The sequence below is a fragment of the Nomascus leucogenys genome, unplaced genomic scaffold (genome assembly GCF_006542625.1).
Source record: "Nomascus leucogenys isolate Asia unplaced genomic scaffold, Asia_NLE_v1 000904F_72622_qpd_obj, whole genome shotgun sequence".
NCBI classification, from domain to species: Eukaryota; Metazoa; Chordata; class Mammalia; order Primates; family Hylobatidae; genus Nomascus; species Nomascus leucogenys.
Genome location: NW_022096687.1, coordinates 18,565 through 41,903, shown reverse-complemented (window position 1 = coordinate 41,903; position 23,339 = coordinate 18,565). Strand labels below are relative to the sequence as shown.

General features: G+C 47.6%; 1 pseudogene; it reads left to right on the top strand.

Annotated features, from left to right (window-relative positions):
• Window positions 1-20,841, top strand: part of LOC115834018 — a 45,758-nt pseudogene extending 24,917 nt beyond the window's left edge.
• Window positions 20,842-23,339: the final 2,498 nt, after the last annotated feature.

The following is a 23,339-nucleotide window of genomic DNA, read 5'->3' as shown; positions in this document are numbered from 1 at the left end:
GGTGCCATAGTTGATCTACATTATGGTGCTGCCTCCTTATTTTGTCACCAACTGGTCACAAAGTGTGGACTGTCAGTGTCTCATGGGCCACATGTCAAATGGTATGGTCTAAACACACTCTAAAATTTACTTATTTTGGGCTGGGTGCGGTGGCTCATGCCTGTAATCCCAGCACTTTGGGAGTCCAAGGTGGGTAGATCACTTGAGGCCAGGAGCTTGAGACCAGCCTGGCCAACCTGGTGAAACCCTGTCTCTGCTAAAAAAAAAAAAAATTACCTGGGCATGGTGGTGCGTGCCTATATTCCCAGCTACTCAGGAGGCTGAGACATGAGAATCCCTTGAACCTGGGAGGCAGAGTTTGCAGTGAGCCGAGATCGAGCCACGGTACTCCAGTCTGGGCAACAGAGCAAGACCCTGTCTCAAAAAAGTAAAAAAAATAAATAAATAAGTAAAATAAAATGTACTTATTTCATTGTCTGCTTTTCCCCACTAGGATGTCAGCTCCAGATGGGCATTTTTGTCTTTTCTATTGACTGCTGTGTCCTCAGTATGTAGAACAGTGCATAGCAGGTGCTGAACAAATATTTGTCATCCATTGTAAACAAACAAACAAAAAAATACAGAAAGATATAAAATGAAAAGTATATTGTCCTCTCTTCCATCAGTTCCTCTCTTCCAAAGTGACAGTTTTGCATATGCTTTTAGAGGAAAATGGACAAGCATATAGGTATTTAAAAAGACTTTGACAGATTTAAATGGAATCATACTGTACATAGTGTTCTCTTTTCTGTAGTTAATAATATATAGTCTTGGTTCATTCATTCTGATCTACTTCATTTTAGTTTTTTTGGGGGGTTTTGTTTTGTTTTGAAATGGGGTCTGGCTCTGTCCCCCACGCTGGAGTACTGTGGTGTGATCATAGCTCACTGCAGCCTTGAACTCCTGGGCCCAAGCAATCCTTCTGCTTTAGCTTCCTAAGTAGTTGGGACTCCAGGTGCACCGCTACCACTCCCAGCTTGTTTCATTTGCATTCATGATGGATGCTTGCCTGATGTGTGGATGTGCCCTGCTGGAATTACCCTTTCTACCATTCCTTGCAAAAACAGGTTGTTCCCTGTTTTTTTTGCTATTATGATCCATGCTACACTGAAGGTTCTGTTACCTGTCCTAGGGTATGGTAATGGATCTATCCCTGCCTAGCTGGCTTCGAAAAGTTTAGACAATAGTGCAACTTACCATTTGGCAAAGTTGGCCGCAAATCAGGAGACCACATAGAGATGGACTATGGAAATTCCCTTTTAAGCACAGTTAAAAACAGTTAATGGTGAAGGATGACTTCAAATCAGGCCCCATGTTTGTTTTTTCTTTCTTTTTATTAACTGTGTCATTCTTTTTGTAATGTTGTGCTCATTACAACTATTCCTTCTTGGTCAGGTTGGCAAATTATATGTTTTTCTGGCAAGTTTCTGTGAAGCAGTTAAACATGTTTACGAATATGAACTTTTTGGTTAAACTACCACCTGCTTCATCTTAGCTGAGTTGCAGGTGGACTGTCTAAGGAAGCTCCAGCCGTTTCAGCATTTGCGAAAGCGTGTTCATGCTGACACTGAATTTTCTTAGTCTTGCCTTACATCTCTCAGGGTCTGGAACTGCAGGAGAGATGGTGTTCAAATTCAAGCTTGCATCAGAATCACCTGGAGAACTTGTTATTATATTTTATTATTATTTATTTATTTATTGAGATGAAGTCCCAGTCTGTCACCCAGGCTGGATTGCTGTGGCACGATCTTGGCTCACTGCAGTCTCCGCCTCCTGGATTCAAGCGATTCTTCCACCTCAGCCTCCAAGTAGCTGGGATTACAGGCGTGCAACAACCATGCTCAGCTAATTTTTAAAATATCTTTAGTAGAGATGGTGCTTCACCATGTTGGCCAGGCTGGTCTCGAACTCCTGACCTCAGGTGATCCGCCTGCCTTGGCCTCCCAAAGTGCTGGGATTACAGGTGTGAGCCACTGTGCTGGCTGACAGCTTGCTACTATAAAACTCAGCTTTCTGGGCCCCACCCAAATTTTCAGTTTTAGTAGGTCTGGGTGGGGCCTGAGTATTTGCATTCCTAACATATCCCTAGGTGCTGCTGCTTCTGGTTCAGGTCAACATGTAGAGACACTGGAGTGGATCCTCACTGCCTAAAGTATGGTCCGTGGACCAGCAGCCATGGCATCACCTGGTGCTTGTTAACAGTGCAGAATTTCAGGCCTCAGCCCAGATCCACTGAAACTGAATCTGAGTTGTAACTAGTTCTCTAGGTGGTGTGTATGCACATTAAATTTCGAGAGAGACTGGCAGAAAGTAGGAGTAAAGAAACTTTTTTCTGTAAATACTTTTGGAATTCCGGGCCATATAGTCTGTGTCACAAATACCAGTCTCTTCCAGCATAGTGCAAAAACAGCCTTAGATAATATGGAAATTGATGGGCGTGGCTATGTTCCTGTAAAAAAGTATTTAGAGACACCAAAATTTGAATTTTATAGAATTTGCTTGTGTCGTGTAATATTCTTTTGATTTTTTTTTTTAACTTTTAACAAATATGAAATCTGGCTGGGCGCAGGGGCTCATGCCTGTAATCTCAGCACTTTGGGAGGCAGAGACAGGCGGGTTGCTTGAAGCTAAGAGCTTGAGACCAGCCTGGCCAACATGGTGAAACTCTGTCTACTAAAAGTACAAAAATTAGCTGGAAGTGGTTGTGCGCACCTGTGGTCATAGCTACTCAGGAGGCTGAGGCAGGAGGATCACTTCAACCCAGGAGGCAGAAGTTGCAGTGAGCCAAGATCATGCCACACACTCCTGGCTGGGCAACAGAGTGAGACCCTTTCCCGCCGCCACCCCCTGTCCCCCACTCCCCCACCAAAAAAAATTAGCCAGGCATGGTGGAGGATGCCGGTCATCCCAGCTTTTTGGGAGGCTGAGGTACGGGAATCGTTTGAACCCGGGAGGCGGAGATCACAGTGAGCTGAGGTCACGCCACTGCACTCTAAGCCTGGGCAACAGAATAAGACTCTGTCTCAAAAAAAATAAAAAAAATGAAATCAATGCTGAGCTCATGGGCCTTGTGTAAACAGGTGTCGGCCAAATGTGGACCTCAGCCATCCTTGGCCAGCCCCTGGCTTAAAGGACTGGAATGTTCTTCTGAGAGTCAGGACACCTGCCACATGCTACTGCCAGCCCACAGTGTGACCCCAAAGCTGGTCATCTCACCTCGCTGGCTCTAGATTTTGTCACATGGAAAATGAAGGGGTTAGATTCCAAGCATGTCAAATACTGGGCTCTGTCCTCCCTCCTCATGCCCACAGCAGACACCCACAGTCACGCATGGGGTTCTTTCCCACTGAGTTATGTTCAAGCAGCCCTCCAGGTGACTGGTGCCAGTGGCCTAGAGTTGAGCAAGAAATGGCATCTCGTTGCCCTTCTGTAACTCTGTGTTCCCTAAGATCACTTCCAGCTCCAATGCCCTTGCATTCTGCCTTGTACATTGCATTCTTCTTACACTCCAATACCTTGACTTTACCGGGGTGCACTGATGAACGCTCTCTTTTTTTGTTTTTTGGAACCAAGTCTCGCTCTGTCACCCAGGCTGAAGTGCAGTGGTGCCATCTCAGCTCACTGCAACCTCCACCTCCCAGTTTAAGCAATTCTCCTGCCTCAGCCACCCGATTAGCTGGGATTACAAACACGCACCACCATGCTTTGTTAATTTTAATATTTTTAGTAGAGATGGGTTTTTGTCATGTTCGCCAGGCTGGTCTCGAACTCCTGACCTCAAGTGATCCACCTGCCTTGGCGTCTGAATGTGCTCAGATTACAGGCATGAGCCACCACGCCTAGACTCTCCTTTTTTTTTTTTGAGAAGGAGTCATGCTCTCTCGCCAGGCTGGAGTGAAGTGGCACGATCTCAGCTCACTGCAATCTCCGCCTCTTGGGTTCAAGCGATTCTCCTGCCTCAGCCTCCCGAGTAGCTGAGATTACAGGCGCCCGCTACCATGCCCAGCTAAGTTTTGTATTTTTAGTAGAGATGGGGTTTCACCAGGGTTCAAGCAATTCTCCTGCCTCAGCGTCCTAGTAGCTGGGATTACAGGTGCACGCCACCATGCCAAGCCAATTTTTTGTATTTTTAGTAGAGATGGGGTTTAGCCATGTTGGCCAGGCTGGTCTCAAACTCCTGGCCTCTAGTGGTCCACCCACCTCGGCCTCCCAAAGTGCTGGGATTACACGTGTGAGCCACCATGCCCGGTGGGTCTTACTTTAAAAAGTAGGAAGTAATGTATTTGCATATGGTGAAACATAATTAAAGCTGCACCAGATGGTATTCATACAGCCGGACTTCTCCGCACGTGGCCACCTCAGCCTGCTGACATTCGCCAACAGGTCATCCTTTGTCCCTGTGTTGTAGGGCCTGGCCTGCACATTGTAGGATGTTTCCCAGCATCTGTGGCCTCTCCCTGCCAGATGCTAAGTCGTACTTCTTCCTGTTCTTCCCAGTGGTGACAATGGAAAATGGCTCCAGGCATTGTGAAGTGTCCCCTTGGGGGACAGAATTCTCCCAGTTGAGAACCACAGTCCATAGTGAAAGGCCCAAGCCCTTCCTCCCAACACCAGTCACCTTGCTTCCCTCTCTCCATGTTTCTTGTGTGTTTTTCCAGAGTCTGCGTCTGTATCACTGTAATGGTGGATACATGTCATACAAGTAGTTACGGTTACTTGATTCTGTTTACTTTACTTTTATACAAGTGATAGTAAGAGTCATACATAAATACATACAAAATGGCTTTTTTTTCTTTTTTTCTTTTTTTTTTTCTTTTTGAGACAGGGTCTCACACTGCTGCCCAAGCTGGAGTGCAGCGACATGATCTTGGCTCAGTGCAACCTCTGCCTCCCAGGCTCAAGTGGTTCTCCAACCTCAGCCTCCCGAGCAGCTGGGACTACAAGCATGCACCACCATGCCCAGCTAATTTCTGTAATTTTTGTAGAGACAGGGTCTCACTTTGTTGCCCAGGATGTTTTCAAACTCCTGAGCTCGAGCAATCCGCCTGCCTCTGTCTCCCAAAGTGCTGTGATTGTAGGTATGAGCCACTGTGCCTGGCCTTGATGGCATTTTGAAAGGTCTTCTCTTAGAGGAAAAGATCCAAGCCAGAGGGTGCTGGTGATGAGGTTTGGTCTGTGCCTTGTGTCCCGCTTAGGAGGGGATGGGCAGTGTGTTCTCACAGCTTTTTGCTCTGCACACTGGATTCGTTGGCAAAACCCACAGTTTCCAGGTTGTCACTAAACTTTGCTTATCACTTCCTGCCCTGTTCCCCATTAGGAAACCACAGCAGAAGATGCTTAAGAGCAGGACTGGCTTTTCTTCTCTTTTTTCTTTCTTTCTTTCTTTCTTTCTTTCTTTCTTTCTTTCTTTCTTTCTTTCTTTCTTTCTTTTTTTTTTAAAGAGACAGGGTCTTGTTTTGATGCCCAGGTTGGAGTACAGCGGCTTGACCACAGCTCACTGCAACCTCCAACTCCTGAGCTAAAGTGATCCTCCTGCCTCAGCCTCTGGAGTAGCTGGGATTACAGATGTGAGATACTGAACCCGGCTACCGGCTTTACTTTACTTAACCTTTTCTTGACCTTCCTTGCCATTTAGTTTCCCGGAGTTTCCAGAAACAGAGTTTGTTGAGCTGTTTGGCAAGAAACAGATGGGCCTGGGTGTCAGTTAGGGAGACCTTGTCCTGGCCGAGGCATCGAAGCCTCTGACTACATTAGGATAAAATATGTGGCCTTCAGTTCCCCTGGAAGGTGTCTGAGTGTTTTTTCCACTGGTGCATTCCTGTGCTTCAAAGACGATGAGGTGTTTACCCAGCGGTAGGTGTGATGGAACACAGAGGCCAGGGAAGGCCAGGGATGCCATCCAGGGACTGATGGCACTGTTTTTCTGGAATGCCAAGCCTGGCATTTACCACATCCACCTAATGCACTTTCCTGAAATAGCATTGCCAGGCAACCGTCAATATTTAACATTTTCTGTCTTGGATGATTTGTGAGCTTCTTGCCTTCTGTTTACCTGGAATCTCCCTTTGTTAGAATAATTCATCATTCTCTGTGGTAATGATCTGTCCTGTAGTTCTCTGCTGATCATATCCTAGGGTCCATGGAGACACGGCCACGACCATGTCATTTTATTTATTTATATATTTATACATTTCTGTATTTTTGAAACGGAGTCTCATTCTGTCGCCCAGGCTGGAGTGCAGTGGCACAATCTCAGCTCACTGCAACCTCCACCTCGTGGGTTCAGCTGATTCTCCTGCCTCAGCCTCCTGAGGAGCTGGGATTACAGGTGTGTGCCACCACACCTGGCTAAGATTTTTGTCTTTTTAGTAGAGATGGGGTTTCACCATGTTGGCCAGGTGCGTCTCAAACTCCTGACCCCAAGTGATCCGCCCACCTCGGCCTCCCAAAGTGCTGGGATTGCAGGCGTGAGCCACCACGCCCAGTCAGACCTTGTCATTTTGTGCTTGTACCCCCTAAGCATAGGGAACTTGGCAAATGGTTCATGCTCCGTAAATGTATGTAGGTAAATGAATAAATACATGAATGAATGAATGGTTGAAATAAATCATATTAGTTAGGAACTGTCTTGCAAATGAAGAAACGTAGCTTAAATCAACTAGAGTAAGAGAAGCGGGGGATTTTTGAGTCATGAAACTGAAAAGTCTAGAAAAAGACTTTCAAGCATGATGGGGTTCCAGGCATAGCTGGATCTAGGAGTTCCCAAGACAATGTTGGGAATAACAACGTCTCTGACTCTCAGCTCTCTTTTCTTGATGGTGGTTTCTTTATTAGCTGGCAGTTTCCTGATCATCCTGTCATCTCAGCAACCTCTGTGAACAGAGAGTCTTACTCTTTTCCCCTAATAGTTCCTGCAAAGCTATGGGATTGAGTCTCATTGGTTGTGGTCGATCACATGCTTCTTCCTGAGCCAGTCACTGAGCCCAGGGAGATAGGATGCTTGGGTCAGCCAGGGCTGGGTCATGTCTTTCAGGGCTTGGGGCCAAGGTAGGGGGTGAGGGAGGAGGTTCATCTGTGGCTGAAGCTCATAGGTTGAGATTGGGAGAAGTTCAGTTCCCCCAGAGAAAATTGCGTGTTGCCATAAACAGAGCAATAGATGCCAGGCAGGCAGTAAGAGCAGATAACTGCACACAGGGCATCAGGATTTTTAGGGGGTGGGCTGGAGTGTAGGGGTTCCGTTCATTGGTTTTCCACGTTTCTCAGAAAAGGCACCTAGGGGACAGGTGCTCCTCACTGTGTATGAAGGACTTTTGCACCTTTGACCCTCGCCTATTACAAGGCGAACTCCAGTCTCCTCCTGCCTGGAGCCCCAGTCATTGTGCCCATCCTACCAGCCTCTTCGGATTTCCAAACACTGCCTGTAGGGAGCCTGTTAAAGCCTGTGCTTCCACTAGACTGTGTGTCTCAGGGTTGCCAAGCCCACCTCAGTCCCCAGTGCATAATGGGTGCTCAGTTAATGACTGAGGGATGGATGGCTAGATGACTTCCTACTTCTGGAGAAGCCAGGACCGTGGACCTGAAAGGGGCTGCGTGATGTTGTCCTGTCCCCTCTCTGTGTGTGCCCTGTGCTGCCAGCAGCTGGCATCGATTGGTACTTGGCTCACCAAGGGGGCTGATATGTTTTGGTGGTGAGATGCCTGAGGCCTGGTTTGCTTCACTGCTGAAGAGACACCTCTGATGTGCTCTTCTGCCCTCAGGCAAATTCACCTACCCCTTCCCCACCCATTTATCCACTCCTACCCATCCATCATCTACCCAGCAGACATTCACTGAGCGCCATGATCTGGGCTCTGTCCTAGGCTCTGACAATACAGCAGCGAATACTACAAGTAATAATCTCCAGTCATGGAACATTCATTTTCATGGAGAGAGACAGACAAGGAACAATAGGCACAATAAATAAAACCTAGTGCTAGAGAAAGCCATCCTAAGTGCTATAGGAAGAAAAGAGTCAGGTCTTTGTAATAGGGGTGGCTTGCAGTTTTAAGTAGGGTGGTCTAAGCTCACTGAGAAGGTGACACTTGAGGAAAGACTTGATGGAGGTAAAGAGGCCAACCAGGGAATAGCTAGAGCACATGCAAAGGCCCTGGGGCACTACTGTGCCCCTTCATAGGTGGGATAACCATGGAGGCTGAAACAGTGAAAGTGAGGGGAGAGTGACAGATGAGGCCAAATGAGGTACAGGGAAGGGACTTTACAAATCAGCTGGGCCCTGGGATCTGAGTTAGCACTTTGACTTCTACACTAACAAATAGGTTGACTTTGGAGAGGTACTTTTTAAAAAATTACTTATTTAGAGACAGGGGCCTCACTCTGTTACCCAGGCTGGTGCGGGGGCACAGTCATAGCTCACTGCAGCCTCGACCTCTTGGGCTCAAATGATTCTCCTGCCTCAGCCTCCCTAGTAGCTAGGACTACAGGTGCGTGCCACTATGCCTGACTTATTATTATTATTATTATTTTGAGAGGGAGTCTTGCTCTGTCGCCCAGGCTGGAGTGCAATGGCACGATCTTGGCCCATTGCAACCTCCACCTCCCGGGTTCAAGTGATTCTCCTACCTCAGCCTCCCTAGTAGCTGGGACTACAGGCACGCACCACCACACCTGGCTAATTTTTGTATTTTTAGTAGAGACAGGGTTTTGCCCTGTCAGACAGGCTGTTCTTGAACTCCTGACCTCAGGTGATCCACCTGCCTTGGCCTCCCAGCGTGCTGGGATTACAGGGTGAGCCATTGAGCCCAGCCACCTGGCTTGTTTTTTAAAAACTTTAGTAGAGACCCAGCCTTGCTCTTTTGCCCAAGCTCAGCTCAAACTTCTGGCATCAAGTGATCCTCCCTCCTTGGCCTCGCAAAGCATTTGGATTACAGGCATGGGCTACCATGCCTATTGAAATTTATTTTTTTAATGGAGGTATAATTCACCATTTAAAAGTGTGCAATTCAGTGGTTTTTTTATGTAGGTGGTGTGATGCTCACCCAGTGGGTTTTTTGTAGGTGGTGTGAAGGTCACCAGTGGGTTTTTGTAGGTGGTGTGAGTCACCCAGTGGGTTTTGTGTAGGTGTGTGAAGGTCACCCAGTGGGTTTTTGTGTAGGTGGTGTGAAGGTCACTCAGTGGGTTTTTGTGTAGGTGGTGTGAAGGTCACTCAGTGGGTTTCTGTGTAGGTGTGTGAAGGTCACCCAGTGGGTTTTTGTGTAGGTGTTGTGAAGGTCACCCAGTGGGCTTTTGTGTAGGTGGTGTGACGCTCACCCAGTGGGTTTTTTGTATAAATAATACGACAGTCACCACTAATTCCAGGACATTTTCAGTACCCCAAAAGGAAGCCCTGTACCTATTATCAGTTGCTCCCCAAACCTTCCATTCCATCCCAGGCAACCACTAATCTGCTTTCTGTCCGTCTCTATTTATCTACTCTGGACATCGCATATAAATGGAATCAAACAACAGGTGGCCTTTTCTGACTGTTTCTTTTTTTTTTTTTTTTTTTTTTGAGACAAAGTTTTTTCTGTCTTGTTGCCCACCTGGAGTGCAATGGCACGACCTTGCCTCACTACAACGTTTGTCTCCTAGGTTCAAGTGATTCTCCTGCCTCAGCCTACTGAGTAGCTGGGATTACAGGCATGCACCACCACTCCTGGCTAATTGTATATTTTTAGTAGAGACGGAGTTTCTCCATGTTGGTCAGGCTGGTCTGGAACTCCCGACCTCAGGTGATCCGACCACCTCAGCCTCCCAAAGTGCTGGGATTTCAGGTGTGAGCCACCCCGCCTGGCCATCTGACTGGTTTCTTAGCGTGATGTTTTCAAGGTTTATCCATGTTTTAGCATGTATAAGAATTTCATTCCTTTTTAGGGTTGAATAGTCTATCATGTAGATACATGTAGACCCTTTTGAGTAAAGAATATCTCTGGGCTGGGCATGGTGGCTCACACCTGTAATCCCAGTATTTTGGGAGGCTGAGGCAGACGGATCACTTGAGGCCAGGAGCTCAAGACCAGCCTGACCAACATGGCGAAACCCCATCTCTACTAAGAAAAATACAAAAAAATTAGCTGGGCGTGGTGGTGGGCGCCTATAATCCCAGCTACTTGGAGGCTGAGGCATGAGAATCGTTTGACCCTGGGAGGCAGAGGTTGCAGTGAGCTGTGATCGCACCACTGCACTCCGTCTTATGCAAAAGAATGAGACTGTGACTCAAAAAAAAAAATTGTCTTTAGGTAAGATGCCAGTGTTTCATTACCACTTAGAAGATTGGAGCCAGGATGGGTGCAGTGGCTCATGCCTGTAATCCCAGCACTTTAGGTGGCCGAGGCAGGCAGATGGCCTGAGCCCAGGTGTTCGAGAACAGCCTGGGAAGCATAGGGAGACCCTGTCTCTACAAAAATAAAAAAATTAGCCAGGCATGGCGGTATGCGCCTGTAGTCCTAGCTACTCGGGAGGGTGAGGTGGGAGGAATGCTTGGGCCCAGGAGGTCGAGGCTTTGGTGAGCCATGATTGCACCGCTGCACCCAGGGATCATGTGTCCCTGTCGTTTTGAGCACCTTGCCTCCCTCTTGACATTGGAGCCTGGAAAATTTCTGTGCCATGGCTCAGCGTCATCTGTCTTGTTAATGTCAGAGCCAGAACACGAACCAACTCTGGCTGCCCATGGGACTGGGCTCTTGCTTGTGGGACCACATTAATAGATTCCTTGGAAGAATGATCTAAGGAATTTGGACCAAATCTTGTAACAAGAAATAAAAGCAGCTGCCATCTGTTGAGTTTTACTGTGCTTGGGCCCTGTGCAAATAAGCACCCTACATAAGCGCCAACAGCCCTTAAAAGCCTATCATGACTTCCATTTTATAGATGAGAAAATAGGGGCTCGCCTGGAGAGGTGAAATAACCAGGGTCCCACAGCGGATATATGGCAAAGTATATGGTTTTTTTTTTTTAAGCTGTATGACCTTCCAGGAAGTAACAATGAAATGGCAGTACTGAGACCCTGAAAATACATGGGACGATGGCAAGATGGCAGGGCTCTTTGGGTAGAGTGGGAGAGGCAGCTCCCATGAATGGTGAGAGGGAGGAGCCAGGTGGCCACCTAGATGGAAGATGGTTTCAGGCAGAGGAAATGGCAGGGGCAAAGGCCTGGCTTGGGGATTGTGCTTGGTGCTTTTGAGGAATACTAAGAATGCCCCTCTAGAACATCGCTGAGAAAGTTGATGGGAGAGGCCAGCTCTTTGGGCTCCTGGTCGTTGATTTATCCAGTTCATTCCTGGAGTGTTTAGTGAGCACCTGCTATGTGCCAGTTACTGCCCCAGGTGTTTCCACGACCTCCAGCAGCTGGTCAGTTGTGGCCACCTGGGGAGGGCCCGAGCACGTCCCCAGGGCCTGTCACTGCTCCTAGGATGATGACTGTCACTCAGTGCACAGCAGTCAGCACCGGGCGTTCTGCTTGCAGGTGGCCCTGTGCACATTTGCCGTCTACGTGACCATTGACAAGAACAACATCCTGGATGCCCAGACAGCCTTCGTGTCTTTGGCCTTGTTCAACATCCTCCGGTTTCCCCTGAACATTCTCCCCATGGTCATCAGCAGCATCGTGCAGGTACAGGGGGAAGCTGGGGCAACTTCCAAGAGGGGGCCTTGGGGTTCTAGGCCACAAAAGCATGGAAGTGCCCCTGAGCGCAGCCTCTAGGTCACACTCCCGATCGGGCTCCATGAGGCCCGGACCAAGGCTGCCATGCTTTTGTCTGGTCATGCCCGAAAGAAAGAAAATGCATTTGACTTCTTGACAGAGAATTTGCACTTGATTATATGAATCAAGTTTAATGCAGCAAGGCTTTCCCATGCTCTGGAAGAATCTTTCCGAAGCACTCTGTTCTCTTCTGCCATTCCTCCGCCATTCCTATCCTTTTTTTCAAAAATGTAGCTCTTGTCTGACTTGATTGATTTTACAACCCACTGATAGGTCTTGACCACCCACGCTTTGAGAAACCCCAACCTTACAGCCGGGTGCGGTGGCTCATGCCTGTAATCCCACCACTTTGGGAGGCTGAGGTGGGTAGATCACCTGAGGTCAAGATTTCGAGACCAGCCTGGCCAACATGGTGCAACCTCATCTCTACTAAAAATACAAAAATTAGCCATGTGTGGTGGCGGGTCCCTGTAATCCCAGCTACTCGGATGGCTGAGGCAGGAGAATTGCTTGAGCCCAGGAGGAAGAGGTTGCAGTGAGCCAAGATTGTGCCATTGCACTCCAGTCTGGGTGACACAACAAAAACTCCGTCTCAAAATAAAAAAAAAAGAAAAACCCCAACCTTACGGCCAGGCATGGTGGCAGATGCCTGTAATCCCAGCACTTTGGGAGGCCAAGGCAGGTGGATCTCTTAAGCCCAGGAGTTTGAGACTAGCCTGGGCAATATGGTAAAACCCTGTCTGTACAAAAAAAAAAAAAAAAAATCTATCTATCTATCTATCTATCTATCTATATCTATCTATCTATCTATTTATCTATCTATTCTATCTAATCTATCTATCTATTCTATCTAATCTATCTATCTATCTATCTATCTATCTATCTATCTATCTATCTATCTCTTATTTGAAAATTAGCCAGGCATGGTGGTGTGCCCCTGTACTCCCAGCTACTCAGGAGGCTGAGGTGGGAGGATCAGCTGAGCTGGGGAAGTTGAGGCTGCAGGGAGTCATAGTCACACGACTACACTCCAGCCTGGGTGAGGGGAGTAAGACCCTGTTTTTTGTTTTTTTTTTTTTTTTTCTTTTTTTTTTTACAAAAAAAAAACAATGTAGACCCTGTAGAATCTCTAAAATTCCTGCCATTGACTGTGTAAGGAGAGGTGGCTTTCTGTTTTGTCATACTTGGGCACTGTTGGAAGCTCCTGTCACTTTTCTGCACTATTTTAACGTTCTTTTTCCGAGCATTGCAAACACCCATTTTGAAAACTCCATTTTAACTACATAGACAAATCAACCTTAAAATTTGGTAGTATAACGCTGATTGCAGGGTTCATCAAAAACAAAAAAATCCATTTTATTATGAAAAATGTCAAGTGTACACAGAAGTAGAATAGCTTAAAGCTTGTAAGCTGGTATTAAAAAAAAAAAAAGAAAGAAAAAGAAAAAAAGCCAGGCATGATGGCTCACACCTGCAATCCCAGCACTTTGGGAGACCAAGGCAGGTGGATCACCTGAGGTCCGGAGTTTGAGACCAGCCTGGCCAGCATGGGGAAACCCTGTCTCTACTAAAAGTACAAAAATTAGCCAGATGTGGTGGTGGGTGCCTGTAATCCCAGCTAATCTGGAGGCTGAGGCACAAGAATCGCTTGAACCCGGGAGGTGGAGGTTGCAGTGAGCCGAGATCGTGCCACTGCACTCCAGCCTGGGCGACTGAGTGAGACTCAGTCTCCAAAAAAGGAAATAATACAACATGAACCCTATGTACACATCACTCAGTTTCAACATCAGCATTTTTTGGCTGGGCGCAGTGGCTCATGCCTGTAATCCCAGCACTGTGGGAGGCCGAGGTGATAGGATTGCTTCAGCCCAGGAGTTCAAAAATCAGCCTAGGCAACATAATGAGATCCCTACTCTACAAAAAACAACAAAATGGGTGTGGGGTGCACGCCTGCAGTGGCTACATGGGAGGCTGAGGCAGAAGGATCACTTGAGCCTAGGAGTTTGAGGCTGCCGTGAGTTATGTTTGCACCACTCTACTCCAGCCTGGGCAACAGAGCTAGACTCTGTCTCAAATAAAGAAACCAAGGCTGGGCGCAGTGGCTCACGCCTGCAATCCCAGCACTTTGGGAGGCCGAGGTGGGCGGATCACGAGGTCAGGAGATCGAGACCATCCTGGCTAACACTGTGAAACCCCGTCTCTGCTAAAAATACAAAAAAATTAGCCGGGCGTGGTGGCAGGCGCCTGTAATCCCAGCTACTCGGGAGGCTGAGGCAGGAGAATGGTGTGAACCCAGGAGGCGGAGCTTGCAGTGAGCCTAGATTGTGCCACTGCACTCCAGCCTGGGTGACAGAGCGAGATTCTGTCTCAAAAACAAAAAAACCCAAAACATTTTGCCACAGTTGATTTATCTCATCCTTTTTCAGTATCCCTCCCTTGTCCCTCTTTCCCTTCATTTGTTTTTAATGCTAAACTCTGCTATCTATCCCTTCATTCTTTCCTTTTTTTGCCAAATAATTTTAAAGCAAATCTCAGACCCCTTACATTCTACCCACAAATACTTCAGCATGCATTTCTTCCTACATAATATAACACCGTCATCATGTCTAAGCAAACTAACAATAAGTTTTTACAATAATAGCCCATATCCAAGTTTTCTGGAGTATCTCAGAAATACCTGTCCCATTGGGCTGTTTGAATTGGCTCTGTTGTATTTGCTATTATGTTTCCAGAGTCCCTTTTCCACTAGGCCTCTGCCCTTTTCTTCTTTTATTTTTATTTGTATTTATTTATTTTTTGAGATGGAGCCTCACTCTGTCACCCAGGCTGGAGTGCAGTGGCATGATCTTGGCTCACTGCAACCTCCGCCTTCCCGGGTTCGAGTGATTTTTCTGCCTCAGCCTCCCAAGTAGCTGGGATTGCAGGTGCGTGCCACCATGCCAGGCTGATTTTATATATATATATATATATATATATATATATTTTTTTTTTTTTTTTTTTTTTTTAGCAGAGGCGGGGTTTCACCATGTTGGCCAGGCTGTTCTCAAACTCCTGACCTCAAGTGATCTGCCTGCCTCAGCCTTCCAAAGTGCTGGGATTACAGGTTTGAGCTACCACGCCCAGTCATTTGCCCATTTTTTCTGAAATACCTTTCATGGGCTTTTAAAACAAAGCAGAACCAAAACCTGTTTCTTTTTTGTTTTTTGTTTTGTTTTGTTTAATTCTAAAGTATACACTGGTTCTAAGAAATGTGGGACCTTCAGAAATAAGGGAGGGCGTGTGCACCTCCACACCCAGGGAAACCCTTGAAAGTTAACCGTGGTTGGTTTTGCAAAAATGCTTTTTAAAACTAACTCTCCCCTGCCATTGCTCTCTGCATAGGCGAGTGTCTCCCTCAAACGCCTGAGGATCTTTTCTCCCATGAGGAGCTGGAACCTGACAGCATCGAGCGACGGCCTGTCAAAGACAGTGTGTGTGTGTTCGGTCCTGGTTTCTGGAAGTGGCCGCCTTCCCATCTCCCACTGGGTCCTCCCTACTTGCATTTCTTTGCTTTGGCTGCCCTCAGGTTTGACTCTGCCCAGCCACTTGTCTGCAAGACCCCGGGGGACATGGGTTCTGCAGAGCCAGTAGAAGGGAAGGGAAGCCTGGCCTCCTGGGCTTCTGTCCTGTCTTAGACTTCCCAGGAGGGTGAACTTGCACTTGCATTTTTGTTTTCTTGCTGAGGGACAGCAGCTGCTTGAGGCTTCCCCCTGAGAGTCACTTTCCAAGGCTTTGACCTTGATTCTATTCTGGGCTAAATGAGGACTCTGGAGGCTGGCCAGCCTCCACCACCCACAAGCTGTGTAGACTTAGGTCCGAACCTCAGTTTTATCTAGATAAGGGAAACAAAAGTACCTTTCTTTGGCCGAGTGTTACTTGGATTTTTGTTTGTTTGTTTGTTTGTTTGTTTTGAGACAGGGTCTCATTCCATCACCCAGGCTGGAGTGCAGTGGCGCAGTCACAGCTGTAACTGCAGCCTTGATTTCGCGGGCTCAGGTGATCCTCTGACCTTAGCCTCCCAAGTAGCTGGAACTACAGGCACACACAGCACCATACTTGGATAATTTTTTGGTATGTTTTGTAGAGACAGGGTTTCGCCATGTTGTCCAGGCCAGTCTCGAACTCCTCAGCTCAAGCAATCCACCTGCCTCAGCCTCCGAAAGTGCTGGGCTTATAGGCATGAGCCACTTCTCCTGGCCTTTTTTTTTCCCCAATATTAAACTTTTTTATTTGGAGAGACAAGGTCTTGCTTTGTCCCTCAAGTTGATCTTGAACTCCTGGGCTCAAGGATCCCTCTGCCTCAGCCTCCCAAAGTGCTGAGATGACAGATGTGAGCCACTACCCCGGCCATGCATTTTTATTGGCAGATTTGTTTGTTTTGTAGCTTGTTAATTTATCGCTTCCCAGCCCATCCCCCTGAGCCAGGGATGTTGTTTGTAACCATCTCTCTAGGCATTTAATAATAAATATTAGGCCGGGCACAGTGGCTCACGCCTGTAATCCCAGCACTTTGGGGAGCTGAGGCAGGTGGATCACTTGAGGTCAGGAGTTCGAGACCAGCCTGGCCAACATGGTGAAACCCCGTCTCTACTGAAAATACAAAAATTAGCTGGACATGGTGTTGGGCACCTGTAATCCCAACTACTCGGGAGGCCGAGGCAGGAGAATCACTTGAATCCAGGAGGTGGAGGTTGCAGTGAGCCGAGATCATGCCACTGCACTCCAGCCAGGGCAACAGAGAGAGACTCCATCTCAAAAAAAAAAAAATAATAATAAATATTAATGGCAGTAAGTGCAGTGACATGTTCACTTATAAAGCCCCTGTCATGCACATTCTGTTCCAAGGATGTCAATGTCCCAACTTGTCCATTACTCACCGTGGCACCCCTGGAGGAGAGAGGTGGAAACCCCCATTTTCCAGATGAAGAAAGTGGTCTCTGAAACTTGCCTGAGATTGCACAGCTGATCAAAAGAAAACCAGCATTCACACCCACAGCCCGTCGGTAGAGTCCATGCTCTTCCTGGCCATAGAGTATTGCCTCACTGAGATTTACTGAGCACCTACTATGTGCCAAGCACTGTGGGAAGTGCTCTGTGTGCACTGCCTCATAGACACCCCACCATAGCCCTCTGAAGTTGATTGCATGATTGTCAGCCGTATTTTACAGATGAATAAGTGAGGCACAGGCTGGGTGCAGTGGCTCGTACCTATAATCCTAGTACTTCGGGAGGCCAAGGCTGGAGGATTGCTTGAGGCCAGGAGTTTGAGACCACCTTGGGTAATGTAGTGAGACCTCGTCTCTACAAAAATTAAAAAATTCACCAGGCCTGGTGGTGCACCTGTAGTCCTAGTCACTTGAGAGGCTGAGGCAGGAGTTACTGGCTAAGCCCAGGAGTTCAAGGCTATAGTGAGCTATGATCGTGCCACTGTACTCCAGCCTGGGCATCAGAGTGAGACCCTGTCTCAAAAAAAAAAAAAAAGCACAGAGAAGTTAAGTAACTTGCCTGTGGCTACCCAGCTACGAAGTGGTAGCTCCAGGATTCAAACCCATACAGTCTGGCTCCAGAGTCCAATGAGTGTGGTCAGAAGACTGAATGTGTGTAAATGTCGGTTATACGGCATAAGCTGTGTCTGGCACCTCGCAGGCGCTCAGGTATCTTTAGTGGCACCTAAAATGTTTGACACAGCACCTGGTGTATAGAAGATGCTAAACAGATCATGGGAGTTGTCACGTCTCTGGTCTGAGCTAGATGGTCTCAGCATCTTCAGCTCAGCCCCCTGGTGTGGGGTTTCTTATCCTGGGTGCTACTGATATCTGGAGACACATTGTTCTTTGTGCTTGGGGACTGTGGGATGTTGAGCAGCAATCTGGACTCTACCCATTAGATACAGTAGTACCCACCCCAATTTTGACTACCAAAAGTGGCTCCAGACATCGCCAGATGTGCCTTGAGGGGCACAGTTGCCTCCAGTTGAGAACCGTGGCCCAAGTGTATGCTGCCTCCCAACACCCCTGGGCTGTGGTCATCTGGTTTCTGCTGTCCCAGTGTCCCACATCCCCTCACATCATAAGGGAATGATTCCATCTACTCTGGGGTCAAATTTCTCTGCTAAACACAGGCTGAAATTTGAGGTGGGCGGGGGGTGGTTTCTTGCTACTGAAGTTGTTCACAGCTCAATGCAAGCATCAGGAAACCCCTAGGCCCCTGGGTGCTGCCCGCACCGCAGCCCCTCCTTCCTGCCCTAATAGTGGCCTCCTAGGTGGTTGGACTTTCTGGAATGTTTAGCACGCTCTAGCCAGTGGGGGTCCCCTTGGCTGCTCCCCGCTCCCAAGCTAACCGTTCTCTGCAACCTCTCTCTCTCCAGTGGCTTTTCTTAAATCTCTTAAATAGCAACTCCCAGTTTCCTCATTCCACATCCACTCTTTTAGAAGAGCTGAGGGAGAAAGTTAATCTAGGTTAACCAGCACCTTCCTCTCTCTGTAGGTTTTTTGTTTTTTTGATGTATGGAGGAAGTTATTTCTTCATCTGACAACTTAAACAAAAAATGCTACTGTATTATCTCCAGATGGTCTTAAGGTGGCTCGTAATTCAGAGAGTTGCTTTTCTGTTTTATCTTTTTTCTTTTTCTTTTTCTTTTTTTTTTTTTTGGAGACAGAGTCTCACTCTGTTTCTCAAGCTGGAGTGCAGTGGCACGATCTTGGCTCTCTGCAGCCTCTGCCTTGGTTTCAAGCGATTCTCCTGTCTCAGACTCCTGAGTAGCTGGGACTACAGGCATGCACCACCACACCTGGCTAATTTTTGTATTTTTAGTAGAGATGGGGTTTCACCATGTTGGCCAGGCTGGTCTCGAACTCCTGACATCAGGTGAGCTGCCCGCCTCGGTCTCCCAAAGTGTTGGGATTACAGGCATGAGCCCCTGCGACTGGCCTGCTTTTGTTTTAAGTGAGAGATGTGAAGTAAAAGGAAAATAACAGGAAGAAGAGTAAAAGAAGACAGAGGTGCTAGGAGCCTTAGAAGTGTGGAGCTGGCCGGGCGCGGTGTCTCATGCCTGTAATCCCGGCACTTTGGAAGGCCGAGGCAAGCAGATCACTTGAGGCCAAGAGTTCGAGACCAGCCTGAGCAACATGTCAAGACCCCATCTCTGCAAAAAATACAAAAAAATTAGCTGGGTGTGGTGGTGCACATCCTGTAGTCCCAATTGCTCAGGAGGCTGAAGTGGGAGAATCGCCTGCACCTGGGAGATGGAGGTTGCAGTGAGCCGAGATCGCACCACTGCACTCCAGCCTGGGTGCAGAAGCCAGATCCTGTCTCAGAAGAAGACAGAAACACAGAGCCAGTTAACGTGGGCTTTGTCTCCAACACTCTCCCCTCCCCCTTGCCCTCATACCACACTTCCTGTTCCGTATCCTCTTTTTTTTTGAGTTTATCATGATGGGTGTTTTAGAAAGATCCACCTGCTGTGATGTGATGTGTGTAGGGTGGTGTGGCTGGGTGGGGGAAGACAGATAGAGGACATGGGGAGAAGGGTGAACGACCTCCCTTTGAACCTCAAGGAGGGCCCAGCGGTCTGATGCAGGCCACCCCAGTGGAGAGAGGTTTGCATGTGGACGCCATCTGTTTCCCACTGACCTTGGCCACTGCTCGGCCCTCCCAGCTGGACCTGCCCCAAACCTACCTGATAAGGGCCAGGGCGTCGAGAGCACTGAGTAATTCTCGTGGGGCCCCCGCCTGTGCAGTCATCTCCCCAGATGATCATCCAGATGGTGCAACCCCATCTTACAAGGACAAAGTTTCTTGTAGTTTCCTTCTGCTTTCTGGGTCTGGGGCTGCCTCCAAAACTGCAGGTTGAGTTTCCTCTTTCAGAACCTGTGGCTGATGTCACCAGATAATAATGCCTAGTGCCATTTGTGTTAAGCGTCTGGGGTTGAACCACTCAAGCAGAGAAAGAGAGCGTTCTGTTCATGTGGAGTCCCACAGCTCAGCCTGTGCCTGACATGTTGTCTCTGCTTTGTAGGCGGGGGCACGAACAGCATCACCGTGAGGAATGCCACATTCACCTGGGCCAGGGGCGACCCTCCCACGCTGAATGGGTAAGCCGGGACGTGGACACACGTGATGGCGTGGAGAGAGCCACAGGGCTTTTGTCAGACGTGGATTCGAATTCCCAAGCACTATTCTACTAGTGTTCGTTTCTCCTGTGGCCCTGGAATCTGGGGCAGGGGTCTTTGTTTCCTTCCCCTTCCCCAGCTTTTAGCTCAGCACCTGACGTGTGGCAGGCCCTTTGCAATGCATGTTAAAGGACCGTGTGCACAGGTTCAGCTGCTCCTGAATGCTGTTATCGCAGGTGCATGTCCCACCTTCAGACCTGAGTTCTGCCCACCAGTTGTTCGTCGGCTCATTCCTCTGCCAAGCTAGGCAGTCTCACACATGTGCACTGACGTGGCCGAGTGTCCCCTTTGCCCACAGACGCGGATCTTGGTCATGCACAGCATGAGCTACTTGCCACAGGTGGATGTCATCATTGTCATGAGTGGCGGCAAGATCTCTGAGATGGGCTCCTACCAGGAGCTGCTGGCCCAAGACGGTGCCTTCGCTGAGTTCCTGCGTACCTATGCCAGCACAGAGCAGGAGCAGGACCCAGAGGAGAACGGTAGGGGCAGCCCCAGGGTTCCTCCCGCTCGGGGTGTCTGGCGCCTTGAAGGGCCACATTGGCCTCTTTGAGGTTGCCACCAGCCACTCGGGGAAGGCGGCTCATCAGGGCATGAGGGTGGGAGCTGGATGGAGCCCCCTAAAGAAACAACGTGGAAAACCACCTTAGTCCCTGCAGCGCTGAATTGAGAGAGTCTCGGTGCTTTATGGCCAGGGGACGGGAGCACCAGGCTTCAGCTCAGCTGACCTCAGGGCAGGGTCTAGTGCCTTCCTGGAACACAACCTTGGACCTGATGAGTTTCAGGGTCCTTATGGCAAAAATGGGAATGATGGTAATTAAAGTCCTGGCTCTCGGGGCTGAGAGAAACTGAGGACATACGTGATGCAAGAGATATGAGGGTTGTGAGGTGAAGCACGGAGTTAAGCTGGCAGGCTCGGGTTGGTGACGTCTGGGTTCAATCCCCGGCCGCTCATCTCCCCAGCTGTGTGACCTCAGGCCTGCCCTTCAGACCCATCTGAGCTTCACTTCCTTCCCTCATAAAGCAGTTCAGCAGGGCCAGACGTGGTGGTTCCCAACACTTGTAATCCCAACACAGAGAGGCCGAGGTGGGAGGATCGCTCCAGCTCAGGAGTTTGAGACCAGCCCCGGTAGGATGGCGAAATCTCATCTCTACAAAAAATACAAAAAATTTGCCAGGCGCAGTGGCTCACGCCTGTAATCCCAGCACTTTGGGAGGCCGAGATGGGTGGATCACTTGAGGCCAGGAGGAGTTCAAAACCAGCCTGGCCAACATACTGAAACCCCAACTCTACAAAAAAAAAAAAAAAATTCAGATACTATTAAGTGCTTTGAAGGGGGAAAAAAAAGACAATGCCGTGGGCTGAGGAGTGATGGGTGTCATTGTGGCAACTCAGGCAGGGGATAGGGAAACCCTCTCTGGGGAGGTTACATTGGCATGGGAAGGAGCCAGCAGGGAGAAGATGTGGGAACAGTGTTGTGGGCAGAGGGAACAGCAAGTGCAAAGGCCTCAGGACCAGCATGAGCTCAATTTGTTTACAAAACAAAAAGGCTGGTGTGGCTAGACACATGGTGTGCCAGGACATGGGGGGCAGGAGAAGATGTCAGCACAGTGATTGTCCTGCAGGGCCTTCCAGGTGGGTTTTGGTCTAACTGTCGATCTCCTGATCTCGTGATCCACCCGCCTTGGCCTCCCAAAGTTCTGGGATTACAGGCATGAGCCACTGCGCCCGGCCAAGTATGCTTTGTTTTAAGCCATAAAGACGCATATGTACTTTTGTCACATTCTACTAGCCAGAATTTTCAAGAAGGGTTAAAAGAAAAAGACTGGCTAGAAAGATAATTATTTTGAACAAATCTCATATTCATCTTTCATTTATAAAACTGTTACTTATTCCTTCCAAAAAAAAAAGAAATTGGCCCTAATGGAGTAAAAATTCACCTTTTTTATTCTAATTTAAAATATATCATTGCTAAGATTTATGATTTTCAGTTAAAATGTCCTAAATATATAAACAGTGTTAGAAGGCCTGAAAGAACTTAAAATGCATCATATTTCTAGATTTCATGTATTAGATTCATAAGAATTATTTAAATATTCAGGGAGATTTTTAATAAATGATGGGAATACTTAAAAGAAAAATAAAAACTATTACATTTATAAATACAATTTTAAAGGCATAAGGGAATTTAATTCTTAAGAAATTATTAAGAAATAAAGTTGTCCTTAAAATGATTGCTAAAAATGTAAAAGATAAAAGATTTAAAATATATGTGTATATACATATACATATATATGATTTTAAAATTTGTAGGCTGAAATTAAATGCTGAGGTAAAAACTGTGTGTTTGAATTTGTGAGTTTCATGAGCAGCATACTAACTCTATAAGGCAGAGTAACCTCTGGTTAGCCTTTCCTGTACCAAAAACTTTCTTCAAGGACAACAAAAGGTGCCATGAAGGAGGCTTCCTTTTGGGAGCCGGTCAGAGGGAGTCAGAATGACCCCAAAGCACAGAGCACTGTGGGCAAACTAGAATAAAATAATAAAAAGAATAAGCATGAGAAACACGGGGAAAGTCCAGTCAAGATAAGGCCTATTTATCCCTAGGAGCCACAATTTTTATATATTGCTCTAAATTTGCATTATCTGGTCAATAATTTTCTAATCCATCATGTATCCTATTATTTAATAAATCTACTCTTCAATTCTTTGTAAGGTTTGATGGCCTCCCTGGGGCAGGGGAGGGTTTGCTGTGGAGCTGTGTAGCCTTAGCAGCTGGGCCGTCACTGGCCGGGTCCCTTCCCTGGCCCTGCAAGGGGAACTGGCACAATTATGTTCACATAATTGTGTGTTGTATAAATTTCACAGACTGTGAGTATATAAATAATAATTTTAAAATTTGAATTACTGAGACCCAGAGGCAACTGAGCTAGTTTGGGGCAAAGTAGAACACTGTAGTTAAGACCCTGGACTCTGGGCTGGACACCATCACTCACACCTGTCATCCCAGCACTTTGGGGGGCAGAAGCAGGAGGATCGCTTGTGCCCGGAGTTCAAGGTCAGACTTGGCAACATAGTAAAACCGTATCTCTACAAAAAAATGCAAAGAAATTATCTGGGCATGGTCGCACATGCCTGTAGGCCCAGCTACTCTGGAGGCTGAGATGGGAGGATAACCTGAGCAAAGGGAGGTTAAGGCTGTGCTGAGCCATGATCACCACTGCACTCCAGCCTGGGCAAGAGTGAGACCCTCCCCACCTCACCAAAAAAAAAAAAAAGATTTGCACTTTTGGAGCCCAAAAGTGCAAATCCCAACTCTGCCATTTTCTAACCATTGTGATTCTGGGCAAGT